The following is a 13,160-nucleotide window of genomic DNA, read 5'->3' as shown; positions in this document are numbered from 1 at the left end:
GAATCAACAAGCATTTTGTGAGTCTTTGTTGTCTGCCCCGTGGGATTGTGCATTTATCTTTGAAGATTCTGATGACATTGTCATTGCATGGTATAACATTTTTAACGATATTGTTGATCAACATGCGCCCTTAAAACAAAAGCGAGTTAAAAGAAAGTCTCAGCCTGATTGGTTTAATAAAATTATTGAAGATGAGATAAAGAAAAGAGACCAGCTACTCCATAAGGCTAGACAAACACAATCCGATTCTGACTGGTCAAATTTTAAAAGGGCGAAAAATAAAGTCACTAATTTACTCCGGAAAACTAAACAAATGTTCTTCAAGAATAAAGTTGCGGAAAATAGAAACGATCCTAAAAAACTATGGCGCTTAATACGAGAGCTCGACGGTGACAATGCCCGCAAAGATAAATTCAAATGGCATTTGATTGACGGTGACAAGTCGATAACAGACAAACACCAAATTGCCGAAATGTTCAATTCATATTTTATCGAACAGCCGAAATCACTTTTAACAGAATTGATTAATACCACTGGAAATTATATTTTCCCAGAGCAACAAGTTCATTCTCAGTTCGAAATTCCGCATATAACATCTGAGCAAATCAATGATTTTATAGACCAAATTCCTGTAGATAAAGCAACTGGTCCTGATGGTCTGGGAATACGGCTTCTCAAGATAGCTTCTCCCGTGATATCGGAATCGCTTAGTAGAATAATAAATCACTGCATAGCAACAGGCAAATTTCCAACAAAATGGAAGGAGGCGAGTGTCACACCTATCTATAAAGGCAAAGGCTGTAAAAGTGAGGTCTCAAACTTCAGACCTATATCAGTGTTACCAGTCCTATCTAAGTTGTTTGAAAGGCACATTGCTATATCATTACGTGCACATTTGAAGGAGAATGTCTTGCTATATGGATTACAGTCTGGCTTTCGGAAGTCATTTTCCACTGAAACCGCTCTAATAAGACTTCTAGATCAGTTGCTCTTTAATCTCGATGCAAACCGCGTCAGCGGCCTAGTCTTCGTTGATTATAAAAAAGCATTTGATCTTATAGACCGTAACATTTTGATAAAAAAGCTCTATTCATTTGGTATTCATGACAAACCTTTGGAATTGTTTGAAAGTTATCTTTCTGACCGATCTCAGTATGTCAATGTGGAAGGTGCAAAGTCATCGACCAGACTTATAGAATGCGGTGTGCCCCAGGGATCAATCCTTGGGCCCCTTTTATTCATTATATTCATCAACGATCTTCCTGGTCAGATTGAACATTCTGTTGCAGATATTTACGCTGATGATACGACACTCAGCTATGCACATGATTATTCAACTGCTCCTCAGTCAATTACGGTGGAACTGCAGAAGGACATTTTAAGTCTTGCAAACTGGTCAAAGATTAATCATCTGGTTATGAATGAAGAGAAGACAAAAACTATGCTAGTCGCAGGAAGACGCCTGAAGAAGAAACTTGATACATTAGATATTGATCTTAGTTTGAATGGGGAAAAACTTGAGCAGGTTTCCTCCTTTAAACTGCTTGGAGTTACCTTCGATGATGAACTGAGTTTTGATGTTCACGTCGACAATCTATGCAAGAAATTATCACAAAGAATTGCGGTACTCAGTAAAATAAAGCGCTGTCTTCCATATAGAGAGCGCATTCTTTATTATAATGCTATGATAAAACCGGTGATACTATATGGATCAGCTGTTTGGACAACTACATCAAAGGAAAACTTAAAAAGAGTACTGAAGTTACAAAAGAGAGCAGCTCGGGTGATTTTAGATCTGGACACATCAGTTCGTTCAGTTAATATGTTCAAGCAACTTAACTGGATACCATACTACGATGAAGTGAAGATATAAAAGCAACAACAGCCTATAAACGCATTATCAGTGAATCTCCCGATTATTTAGCGAATATTTAAAACTAAATTCTAGTGTAAATAGTAGGGCTACCAGATATAGTAACATCAACTTCCTATGCCCTAAATACAAGCGAGAGACTGAAGGTGGTCGTACATTTGCTGTCACGACCATAAAACAATGGAACCAGTTACCTAAAACACTGCGCGAAAAGGATTCCGCAGCATCGTTTAAACACAACCTGAAACTGCTCTTTAAGGAGAGCTATGAAAACATTGATCACTTTACCATATAAACTTATATATATTATACATGTAATACCATATAATAGTTTTTTATCCTGAGTTTAGATATATGTACATATATGAATATAGTGTAATACATGAATATAGTGTAATATAGGTATATAAATATAGGTCATAGGTTCATAGTATTTTAAACTAGTTTGAGAGCCACTAATTTATCAGTGTAAACTGGCATGTGTATAACTCTCGTTAAATAAAGTCTTCATCATATCTGCCGTGTTTTTCTCTAAATTTGTTATTTTAGTTTCAATTGTTTGATTATTCTTCGCCATTCTTTCCTCGATATCTGCCAAAGTTTTCGTTATTTCTCCGCACGAGTGACACTTCAACTTTCGGAATTCACAGACTTCACTTTCATGGTGAATAAGATCACGCTTGTTGACAATTAAACCACAGCCTTGGTTTGTACAAACGGCTGGTGTATATCCACATGTATCTTCATGGCGGTCAAGATGCTGTAATTCTACAACTTCTTGACAACCTCTGTCGATGTAAACGCAACGAATTTTTGATTCATTTAAAAAATCTTTTACCATTCGCGGTGCTTCGGCCAAAGTCTCTACGGTCAATTCATCAGCACACGTTGGACATGTTTGAGAATTTTCCAGATGTTTCGTAATACAACAACGGCAAAAAGAATGCTGGTTTCTCGAACACATAACCGGCTCTTTCAAGACGTTGAAGCAAATTTGACAATGAAAATTTTGATTGATTTTGTCCACAAACCTTTCTTCATCGTAGCCTTGTATATATGAAGCCATATTTCACGTCGTTCTTGTGTCGTAATAATAAAGCAAGTTCTGTGTTGTTTGTCGCTCTGTAGTATAAACCTCGCTGTATAGACTGAATATAGATACAGTGTTCGTTCTTGGAGAAGTCTGTGTTTGTATTTTCTCAAATCGCTACGGCAAAATTATCTTTTTAGAACAGCAGAAAAATATCTTTTCCGTAAGTGTTTAAAGAGTGTTTTGTGCACAGGAATTTGTGGTATAAAAAAAATTATTATTATTATTGTCTCCTGACAAAAGCTCAGCATCTCCTAATCAAATCCTGACTGGCAATTGGTTGTGTTTATGTTGGTAGGAATTTCTTGTTTCATTATATGGAAATGAGTTCAAAGAAAATGATACTCTATAATTATACCAAGAAAAATCAATCATAACAAATAGTTTATAGACAGAATATATGACTAGACGGTGTGGATATCAAGATTCAGTTAGGATAACCTCGTTGTTAACCGCTTCAAGTTTTTTTATCATATCTTCCAGATTGTTCTTGTGTCGTAATAATAAAGCAAGTTCTGTGTTGTTTGTCGCTCTGTGGTATAAACCTCGCTGTATAGACTGAATATAGATACAGTGTTCGTTCTTGGAGATTTCTGTGTTTGTATTTTCTCGAAATCTTCTCCAAGGTGATCAGTTTATGAAGACAAATTACAAATATCTCATTATCTCTTCCTTATAAAGTGTTTGCATAAAATGCATCATTTGCTGTTAGAAATTCCTGAAATTTGCTGCGTATTTCCACAAATAAATTAAAAAATATCGCGACCTGAGAGAGAGAACTGGGACTGGAGTATAACGCACTGAGCTATGTATGCTAAGTGAATGGGTCAAACAGCAGGGTCCAGCATTATGAACCTAGATTTTTCCAAATCGTGTCAAATGATTTTACTCATCAGTGGAAGAGTACTGTCAGTTAACGAGTTAACAAAACTATTTGTCAGTGTCTCTTGTTAACCCATTAGCTTGCAATGCACCCAGATGTGACCTACTTTAGTATTTTACTCTGTCTAAATCAAGTTGAATAATTTCGCGGTGCAATAATATTCCAATCTAAATGAGTTTTCACCAACACACAAATGGTTCAGGATATCTTGTGGATTGATCTACAGCTGTGGTGAATAAGAAAAACGCAACTTCAAAGTGTTTATAAAATTCACTTTCGTTTTGATCACAAAAGATCGTATAGCGTATCAAAATATTCATTAATATTAAGTGTTGTGTTTTTTAAACATCCTGTATAAGTGCGGTCATTATATCGATGAAAAGCCATTTCAAGCTAGAAGATTAAATTTTAGCAGATCAAAGATGTTTGGAGTTGTTAAGATCGTTGTTATATTCCTAGTCTTTGCAGGTACTGGATTACATATTGTGATATATATCTTTGTTCATAGAATTCTCAAGTGTCACTTCGTTATTCTTCATCGTATTTTTCTGGATTTATTTTCCTAGTTAATGCGGTTGAATGTTTTAAACTTGGTCAGCTTTGCAGCTCAAATGGTAGAAATTCAATTCGTGGATGTGACAGTCAGGGTTGTGGTGATTTCGGAACACCAAGGTAAGACCAGATGTAACCTTGTAGCAACACAGCGAATCGATAATATTCTTATAATCTTACAAAACAATTAAATTAACGTGAATTTATCATTATACAGAGGTTCTCGTACACACAATGGTGTCGACATAGTTTGCAAACTAGGGAGTTCTGTCATGACACCATTTGCTGCGAAGATCTGACGAAAATCACGTTCTTATTCAAACAACAACAAACCATATAACAATGGATTGTATATTCAAGGAAGCGGAGAAGCCGAAGGTATCATCTCTCTCACATTAATAACCAAATTCATATTAGGCACGGGAAATTCATCTTAGACAGGAAAGTTGATTGTAAAAACCCGTCTTAATATGACTTGGAATGGATATAAAATTTACACGTGTGATTGGTCGGGTAATGCTAAAAAGGGTATATCGTGATTATTACGATAATAATTTTGTTTATTTTCTCAGTTAAGCTCGTTTCACACGAGAGCTGGTAGCTGAGGTAAAGACCTCGCGAGGTTGTTAGCTCAGCAAGTTACTCTCGTGAGCGGATAGTTTTTCGTGAGGAATTCGCCTCGAGAGGCAAGTTTCTATCGTGTGCGGATAGTTTTCAGGCTGAGTTAACTGCTTCGCGAGGTCGTTAGCTCAGCTGATAGCTCTCTTGCGCCGGGCGGGCTTTACCCTTGTTCCGTCCTTGACCGTGTTGATATTTCAGAAACTCATCTGATTTATCCGTCTAAATGCGAATTTAAGACGAGTTTCTCGTCCAGAAGGGATTCCCGTTCAAATTAACCGTTTGTTTAGACGGGAAAGTTAGGCGGGAAAATTCTGACGAGAAACCCGTCTGTGGCTTGATTCACATCAGACGAGTTTCCCGTCTAAGATGAGTTTCCAAGAGGAGTTTCCCCTGTAAGACGAGTTTCCTGTTTTCCTTGACCTTGTAAGACGAGTTTCCCGCCTCTAATATGAATTCGGCTAAACTAAATTTTAAACTATAATGCATTTCTCGAAACAGAATGAGTAATGAATTTGGTCATTGACTTCTGTCACCCCCCGGGTTAGGTCTAAATGGTAATTTCATGTCGTGCTTTCAAGTAAAGATAAAAATACAATAAAAATAAAAGAAAGTGTAGGCACAGAATACCTATCAGAAGAACAACTCCATTGTTTTTTGCATAAGTGGTCCCGTTACTCAGCAAGTACATGTAAATGGAGGAAATCACCCCCCTGCCAACTGCCCCATTTTAATATGGGCAGGGGGTGTTCCTTATTACGGTACTTGCTGAGTGATGAATCTTGAAGAAGGATACCCCCCTGCCAGCACGCCATTTTCAAGACTTGCAGGGGGGTGATTCATGAAGGTCCACTAAAGAGGGAGAGTGTTAAAATTGAATAATCAATTTCTTTTTCAGATATAAAATGGATATTTCAGGTGGTCTTGGAAGATCTGCTGGAAAGGTATCCATATTCACAATTTTCTTCTCCATATTCACAGATATTCACTCCATAATCGTAAATTTTTTCCCAGTGAAAAACCGTACTTTTTGTCGTGAAATTTTTCAGATATGGCGTGTTGGTCTGATGGGGTTGAACAGTACAAAAGATAATGTAAATCTTGTACTAAAAGCCTTCAAGGACGCGATGGAAAACGTGAAATTACAAAAGAATCTGTGAGCAAACTTGAAACAAGAATTTTATTTTAGTTGACAAACCAATTTATATTAGTTATTCAGGGTTTTGTTTTAATAAAGAGTAAAACTATCTCTCCAAATCTTGTTAATTGTTAAATTTTAAAATATGACTTGGTCTGTGGCAGTCTGACAGACACAGACATCATTTACAGACAGGCTGATATTTAAAATAGGTAACTGAGCTATTTCTGAGGCAGAGGCTCAGTTAGGATTCTTGGTCTGGGGGACTGGGGCAGAAGAACCCAGATGGGGAGGGGTGGGGTTGTGGCTGAAAAACCTAGGTGGGAGGGGGGGAGTGAAAAACCTAGGTGAGGGGGTGAAGAAAAGTTATTTCAAATTTTTATTTTGTTTCATTTTAAACCTTCCTCAACGAAAAATCTTTTTCAAAGATTTGTTATTGTTCTTTAATATATAATTCTAGAACTGACTCAATTTAAATTCAATTACAAAAATACAAATCAGTATATGTCTGACAATCAACTTAGAATGCTGCAATCTATTTCTATAACTTTGTGAAAATCTTATAGTTCATTTCAATTGTTCATAATATGTTACGAGTTTTCACTTAATACCTTACATATTGTTCACACAACAACAGCAGTGGGCCACAATCTTGCTTTAGACATTTCTGGAAGTTCTTCCCAAGAATACCTTTCAAAGTTGAAACCTTCAACTGACTTCAGGTTTCCTTCCTCACCTGAACCTCCCAGGACTACAATGTTGTTTTCAATAACAACTGCAGTACATTCCACCCTCTCACATCTCATTGATGGCAGCATGTGACTTTGTTCTGTCTTGACATTGTAAATGACAACTGTATTTAATGTCTTGCCATGTTTGTCTTGGCCACCAATAACAACAATGTTGTCTCCCCATCTCACAGTTGCCATAGCACTCACTTCATACGGCAGTGGTGACAACTGTTTCAGCTCATTCTTCTTTATGTCGTACAGTACAACACTGCTGAGGCTGTCTTTGTGATGGCCAGTTGGACTTCCACCAACTATCAACAAATTATCATCAAATATTTCCATGCTGTGATATTGTCTTGGTTCTGGCATTCTTGATAAGGTCTTCACAGTATAGGGAGGAACAAGCTGGACTGATCTGATCAAGTCAGTGAACATTTCCATTATCACCTCCAGAGACTATCAACTGATCATTATACAGCACACTGCTGTGGTATCTCAACTTATCAGGTAGTTTAACAGGACAGTCACTCCAGTGTGTTGAGAGATCAGGGTTTGGGTCAATATTCATTCTAATCATATCATCAACAACGGAATACCGAGCACAGCGACCCCCAGCTATAGTCATATGATTGTTATAAATAAATGAAGTCGCTCCCCAACGTTTCTTTGGCATTGATTGTAATGGCGACCATGTTCTTTGACGCCAGTTAAACATCTCTACAGAGTCATTCAATAAACCTCCAGCAACAATTATATTTTCCTTATCACCACTTGGTCTATTTCTTACTTTTCTTGTGTTTTCTTCTTTCTTGCCCTCCATCGTGATAAGAACGTCCTTCATTTCATCAAAAGCTCTGACCAAAGCTGTTTTCAATCCATCGACTTTGTTGTTAACCGCTTCGAGTTTTCCTTCCATATCTGCTTTTATATCTGCTTTTAAATCTGCTGTGTTTTTCTCCATATTCCGTGCAACATTTTGCTCTAAATTTGTTATTTTAGTTGCAATTGTTACGTCGATATTCGCTATTTTTTCCTCCATATCTGCCAAAGTTTTCGTTATTTCTCCGCACGAGTGACACTTCAACTTTCGGAATTCACAGACTTCACTTTCATGGTGAATAAGATCACGCTTGTTGACAATTAAACCACAGCCTTGGTTTGTACAAACGGCTGGTGTATATCCACATGTATCTTCATGGCGGTCAAGATGCTGTAATTCTACAACTTCTTGACAACCTCTGTCGATGTAAACGCAACGAATTTTCGATTCATTCAAAAAATCTTTAACCATTCTATTTGGTTCGGCCAAAGTCTCTACGGTCAGTTTATCAGCACACGTTGGACATGTTTGAGAATTTTCCAGATGTTTCGTAATACAACAACGGCAAAAAGAATGCTGGTTTCTCGAACACATAACCGGCTCTTTCAAGACGTTGAAGCAAATCTGGCAATGAAAATTTTGATTGATTTTGTCCACAAACCTTTCTTCATCGTAGCCTTGTATATATGAAGCCATATTTCACGTCGTTCTTGTGTCGTAATAATAAAGCAAGTTCTGTGTTGTTTGTCGCTCTGTAGTATAAACCTCGCTGTATAGACTGAATATAGATACAGTGTTCGTTCTTGGATAAGTCTGTCTTTGTATTTTCTCGAAATCTTCTCCAAAATGATCAGTTTTTAAAGACAAATATCTCTTCCTTGTAAAGTGTTTGCATAAAATGCATCATTTGCTGTCAGGAATTCCTGGAATTTGCTGCGGTGTTTCCACAATAACACAAATATATTTAAAAATATCGAGAGCTGAGAGATAGAACTGGGACTGGAGTATAACGCACTGAGCTATGTATGCTGAGTGAATGGGTCAAACTGCATGGTCCAGCATTATGAACCTAGATTTTTCTTAATCGTGTCAGATGATTTTACTCATCAGTGGAAGAGTATTGTCAGTTAATAAGTTAACAAAACTATCTGTCAGTGTCTCTTGTTAACCCATTAGCTTGCAATGCATCCAGATGTGACCTACTTTAGTATTTTACTCTGTCTAATGTCAGATGATTTTACTCATCAGTGGAAGAGTACTGTCAGTTAATAAGTTAACAAAACTATCTGTCAGTGTCTCTTGTCCAGATGTGACCTACTTTAGTATTTTACTCTGTCTAAGTCGAGTTGAATATTTTCGCGGTGCAATAATATTCCAATCTAAATGAGTTTTCATCAACACACAAATGGTTCAGGATATCTTGTTGATTGATCTACAGCTGTGGTGAATAAGAAAAACGCAACTTCAAAGACAAAGTGTTCATGAAATTCACTTTCGTTTTGATCACAAAAGATCGTATAGCGTATCAAAATATTCATAAATATTAAGTGTTGCGTTTTTTAAACATCCTGTATAAGTGCGGTCATTATATCGATGAAAAGCCATTTCAAGCTAGAAGATTAAATTTTAGCAGATCAAAGATGTTTGGAGTTGTTAAGATCGTTGTTATATTCCTAGTCTTTGCAGGTACTGGAATACATATTGTGATATATATCTTTGTTCATAGAATTCTCAAGTATCACTTCGTTATTCTTCATCGTATTTTTCTGGATTTATTTTTCTAGATAATGCTGTTGAATGTTTTAAACTTGGTCAGCTTTAAATGCAGCTCAAATGGTACAAATTTAATCCGTGAATGTGACAGTCAGGGTTGTGGTGATTTCGGAGCACCAAGGTAAGACCAGATGTAACCTTGTAGCGACACAGCGAATCGATAATATTCTTATAATCTTACAAAACAATTAAATTAACGTGAATTTATCATTGTACAGAGGTTCTCGTACACACAATGGTGTCCACATAATTTGCAAACCAGCGAGTTCTGTCATGACACCATTTGCTGCGAAGATCTGACGAAAATCACGTTTTTATTCAAACAACAACAAACCATATAACAATGGATTGTATATTCAAGGAAGCGGAGAAGCCGAAGGTATCATCTCTCTCACATTAAGAACCAAATTCATATTAGGCACGGGAAATTCATCTTAGACAGGAAAGTTGATTGTAAAAACCCGTTTTAATATGACTTGGAATGGATATAAAATTTACACGTGTGATGGGTCTGGTAATGCTACAAAGGGTATCGTGATTATTACCATGATAATTTTGTTTATTTTCTCAGTTAAGCGCGCCTCACACGAGAGCTGGTAGCTGAGGTAAAGACCTCGCGAGGCTGTTAGCTCAGCAAGTTACTCTCGTGTGCGGATAGTTTTTCGTGAGGAATTCGCCTCGAGAGGCAAGTTTCTATCGTGTGCGGATAGTTTTCAGGCTGAGTTAACTGCTTCGCGAGGTCGTTAGCTCAGCTGATAGCTCTCTTGTGTGGCGGGCTTTACCCTTGTTCCGTCTTTGACCGTGTTGATATTTCAGAAACTCGTCTGATTTATCCGTCTAAATGCGAATTTAAGACGAGTTTCTCGTCCAGAATGGATTCCCGTTCAAATTAACCGTTTGTTTAGACGGGAAATTTAGGCGGGAAAATTCTGACGAGAAACCCGTCTGTGGCCTGATTCACATCAGACGAGTTTCCCGTCTAAGATGAGTTTCCAAGAGGAGTTTCCCCTGTAAGACGAGTTTCCTGTTTTCCTTGACCTTGTAAGACGAGTTTCCCGCCTCTAATATGAATTCGGCTAAACTAAATTTTAAACTATAATGCATTTCTCGAAACAGAATGAGTAATGAATTTGGTCATTGACTCCCCGGTCACCCCCCGGGTTAGGTCTAAATGGTAATTTCATGTCGTGCTTTCAAGTAAAGATAAAAATACAATAAAAATAAAAGAAAGTGTAGGCACAGAATACCTATCAGAAGAACAACTCCATAGTTTTTTGCATAAGTGGTTCGTCACTCAGCAAGTACCCGTAAATAAAGGCAGTCACCCCCCTGCCAACAGCGCTATTTTCAATATGTGCAGGGGGTTGTTTCGTCCCATTGACGGTACTTGCTGAGTGACAAACCTTGGAAAGGTCTACCCCCCTGCTATAAGCAGCATTTTAAATACTTGCAGGGGGGTGATCCATAGAAATCCACTAAAGAGGGAGAGTGTTAAAATTGAATTTTTTTTTCAGATATAAAATGGATATTTCAGGTGGTCTTGGAAGATCTGCTGGAAAGGTATCCATATTCACAATTTTCTTCTCCATATTCGCAGATATTCGCTCCATAATCGTAAATTTTTTTCCCTGTGAAAAACCTTACTTTTTGTCGTGAAATTTTTCAGATATGGCGTGTTGGTCTGATGGGGTTGAACAGTACAAAAGATAATGTAAATCTTGTACTAAAAGCCTTCAAGGACGCGATGGAAAACATGAAATTACAAAACAATTTGTGAGCAAAATTGAAATCAGAATTTTATTTTAGTTGACAAACCAATTTATTAGTTAATCAGGGTTCTGTTTTAATAAAGAGTAAAACTATCTCTCCAAATCTTGTTAATTGTTAAATTTTAAAATATGACTTGGTCTGTGGCAGTCTGACAGACACAGACATCATTTACAGACAGGCTGATATTTAAAATAGGTAACTGAGCTATTTCTTGAGGCAGAGGCTCAGTTAGGATTCTTGGTCTGGGGGACCAGGGCAGAAGAACCCAGGTGGGGAGGGGTGGGGTTGTGGTCCAAAACATAGGTGGGAGGGGAGGGGTTTGAAAGACCTAGGTGGAGTGGGAGCAGGAAGCTTATTTCAAATGTTTTATTTTGTGTTTCATTTTAAAGATTCCTCAATGAAAATATCTATTTCATACATTTATTATTGTTCTAAGAACTGACTCAATTTAGATTCGATCACAAAAATACAAATCAGTATATGTCTGACAATCAACTTAGAATGCTATTTCTATAACTTTGTGAAAATCTTATAGTTCATTTTAATTGTTCATAATATGTTAGGAGTTTTCACTTAATACCTTACATATTGTTTACACAACAACAGCAGTGTGCCACCATCTTGCTTCAGACATTTCTGGAAGTTCTTCCCAAGAATACCTTTCAAAGTTGAAACCTTCAACTGACTTTAGCTCTCCTTGCTCACCACACCCTCCCAGGACTACAATGTTGTTTTCAATAACAGCAGCAGTACATCCCCTCCTCTTACATCTCATTGATGGCAACATGTGACTTTGTTCTGTCTTGACATTGTAAATGATAACTGTATCTAATCTCTTCCTATGTTTGTCAGCGCCACCAATAACAACAATGTTGTCTCCCCATCTCACAGTTGCCATCTCACTCACTTCATATGGCAGTGGTGACAACTGTTTCAACTCATTCTTCTTTATATCGTACAGTACGACACTTCTGAGGTTGTCTTTGCAATCACCAGTTGAACTTCCACCAACTATCAACAAATTATCATCAAATATTTCCATACTGTGACCTTGTCTTGGTTCTGGCATTCTTGATAAGGTCTTCACAGTATAGGGAGGAACAAGCTGGACTGCTCTGATCAATTTAGATGAACCATTTCTCTTTGCACCTCCAGAGACCATCAACTGATCATTATACAGCACACTGCTGTGGTATCTCAACTTATCAGGTAGTTTAACAGGACAGTCACTCCAGTGTGTTGAGAGATCAGGGTTTGGGTCAATATTCATTCTAATCATATCATCAACAATGCCAGACCCACCACAGAAACCCCCAGCTATAGTCATATGATTGTTATAAATAAATGAAGTTGCTCCATAACGATCCTTTGGCATTGATTGTAATGGCGACCATGTTCTTTGACGCCAGTTAAACATCTCTACAGAGCTAGTCAATAAACCTCCAGCAACAATTATATCTTCCTTATCACCACTTAATCTATTTATTACTTTTCTTGTGTTTTCTTCTTTCTTGCCCTCCATCGTGATAAGAACGTCCTTCATTTCATCAAAAGCTCTGACCAAAGCTGTTTTTAATCCTTTGACTTCGTTGTTAACCGCTTCGTGTTTTCCTTCCATATCTGCTTTTATATCTGCCGTGTTTTTGTCTATTTTTCTGTCAAAATTTGTTATTTTAGTTTCAATCGTTACATTATTCTTCTCGATATTCGCCATTCTTTCCTCCATATCTGCCAAAGTTTTCGTTATTTCTCCGCACGAGTGACACTTCAACTTTCGGAATTCACAAACTTCACTTTCATGGTGAATAATATCACGCTTGTTGACAATTAAACCACAGCCTTGGTTTGTACAAACGGCTGGTGTATATCCACATGTATCTTCGTGGCGGTCAAGATGCTGTAATTCTACAAC

General features: G+C 37.4%; 2 long non-coding RNA genes across 3 annotated transcripts; both read left to right on the top strand.

Moving 5' to 3' along the window:
* The first annotated feature begins 4,443 nt into the window (after positions 1-4,443).
* On the top strand, positions 4,444-6,160 carry LOC114541867. 2 transcript variants are annotated; one of them, XR_003689381.1, is made up of 4 exons: positions 4,444-4,518; positions 4,616-4,776; positions 5,915-5,960; positions 6,066-6,160. It is a non-coding gene; the product is annotated as an uncharacterized LOC114541867 (long non-coding RNA). The 2 variants fall into 2 exon arrangements; XR_003689380.1 differs by lacking the exon at positions 4,444-4,518 and having other exon boundaries at positions 4,564-4,776.
* A 3,603-nt stretch (positions 6,161-9,763) lies between these two features.
* On the top strand, positions 9,764-11,231 carry LOC114541868. Its single transcript, XR_003689383.1, has 3 exons — positions 9,764-9,857; positions 10,993-11,038; positions 11,145-11,231. It is a non-coding gene; the product is annotated as an uncharacterized LOC114541868 (long non-coding RNA).
* The last annotated feature ends 1,929 nt before the right edge of the window (positions 11,232-13,160 follow it).

The sequence above is a fragment of the Dendronephthya gigantea genome, unplaced genomic scaffold, assembly GCF_004324835.1.
Source record: "Dendronephthya gigantea isolate DGI-Jeju-01 unplaced genomic scaffold, DenGig_1.0 000313F, whole genome shotgun sequence".
Lineage (NCBI taxonomy): Eukaryota > Metazoa > Cnidaria > Anthozoa > Malacalcyonacea > Nephtheidae > Dendronephthya > Dendronephthya gigantea.
This window is presented reverse-complemented; position numbering and strand designations above follow the sequence as displayed.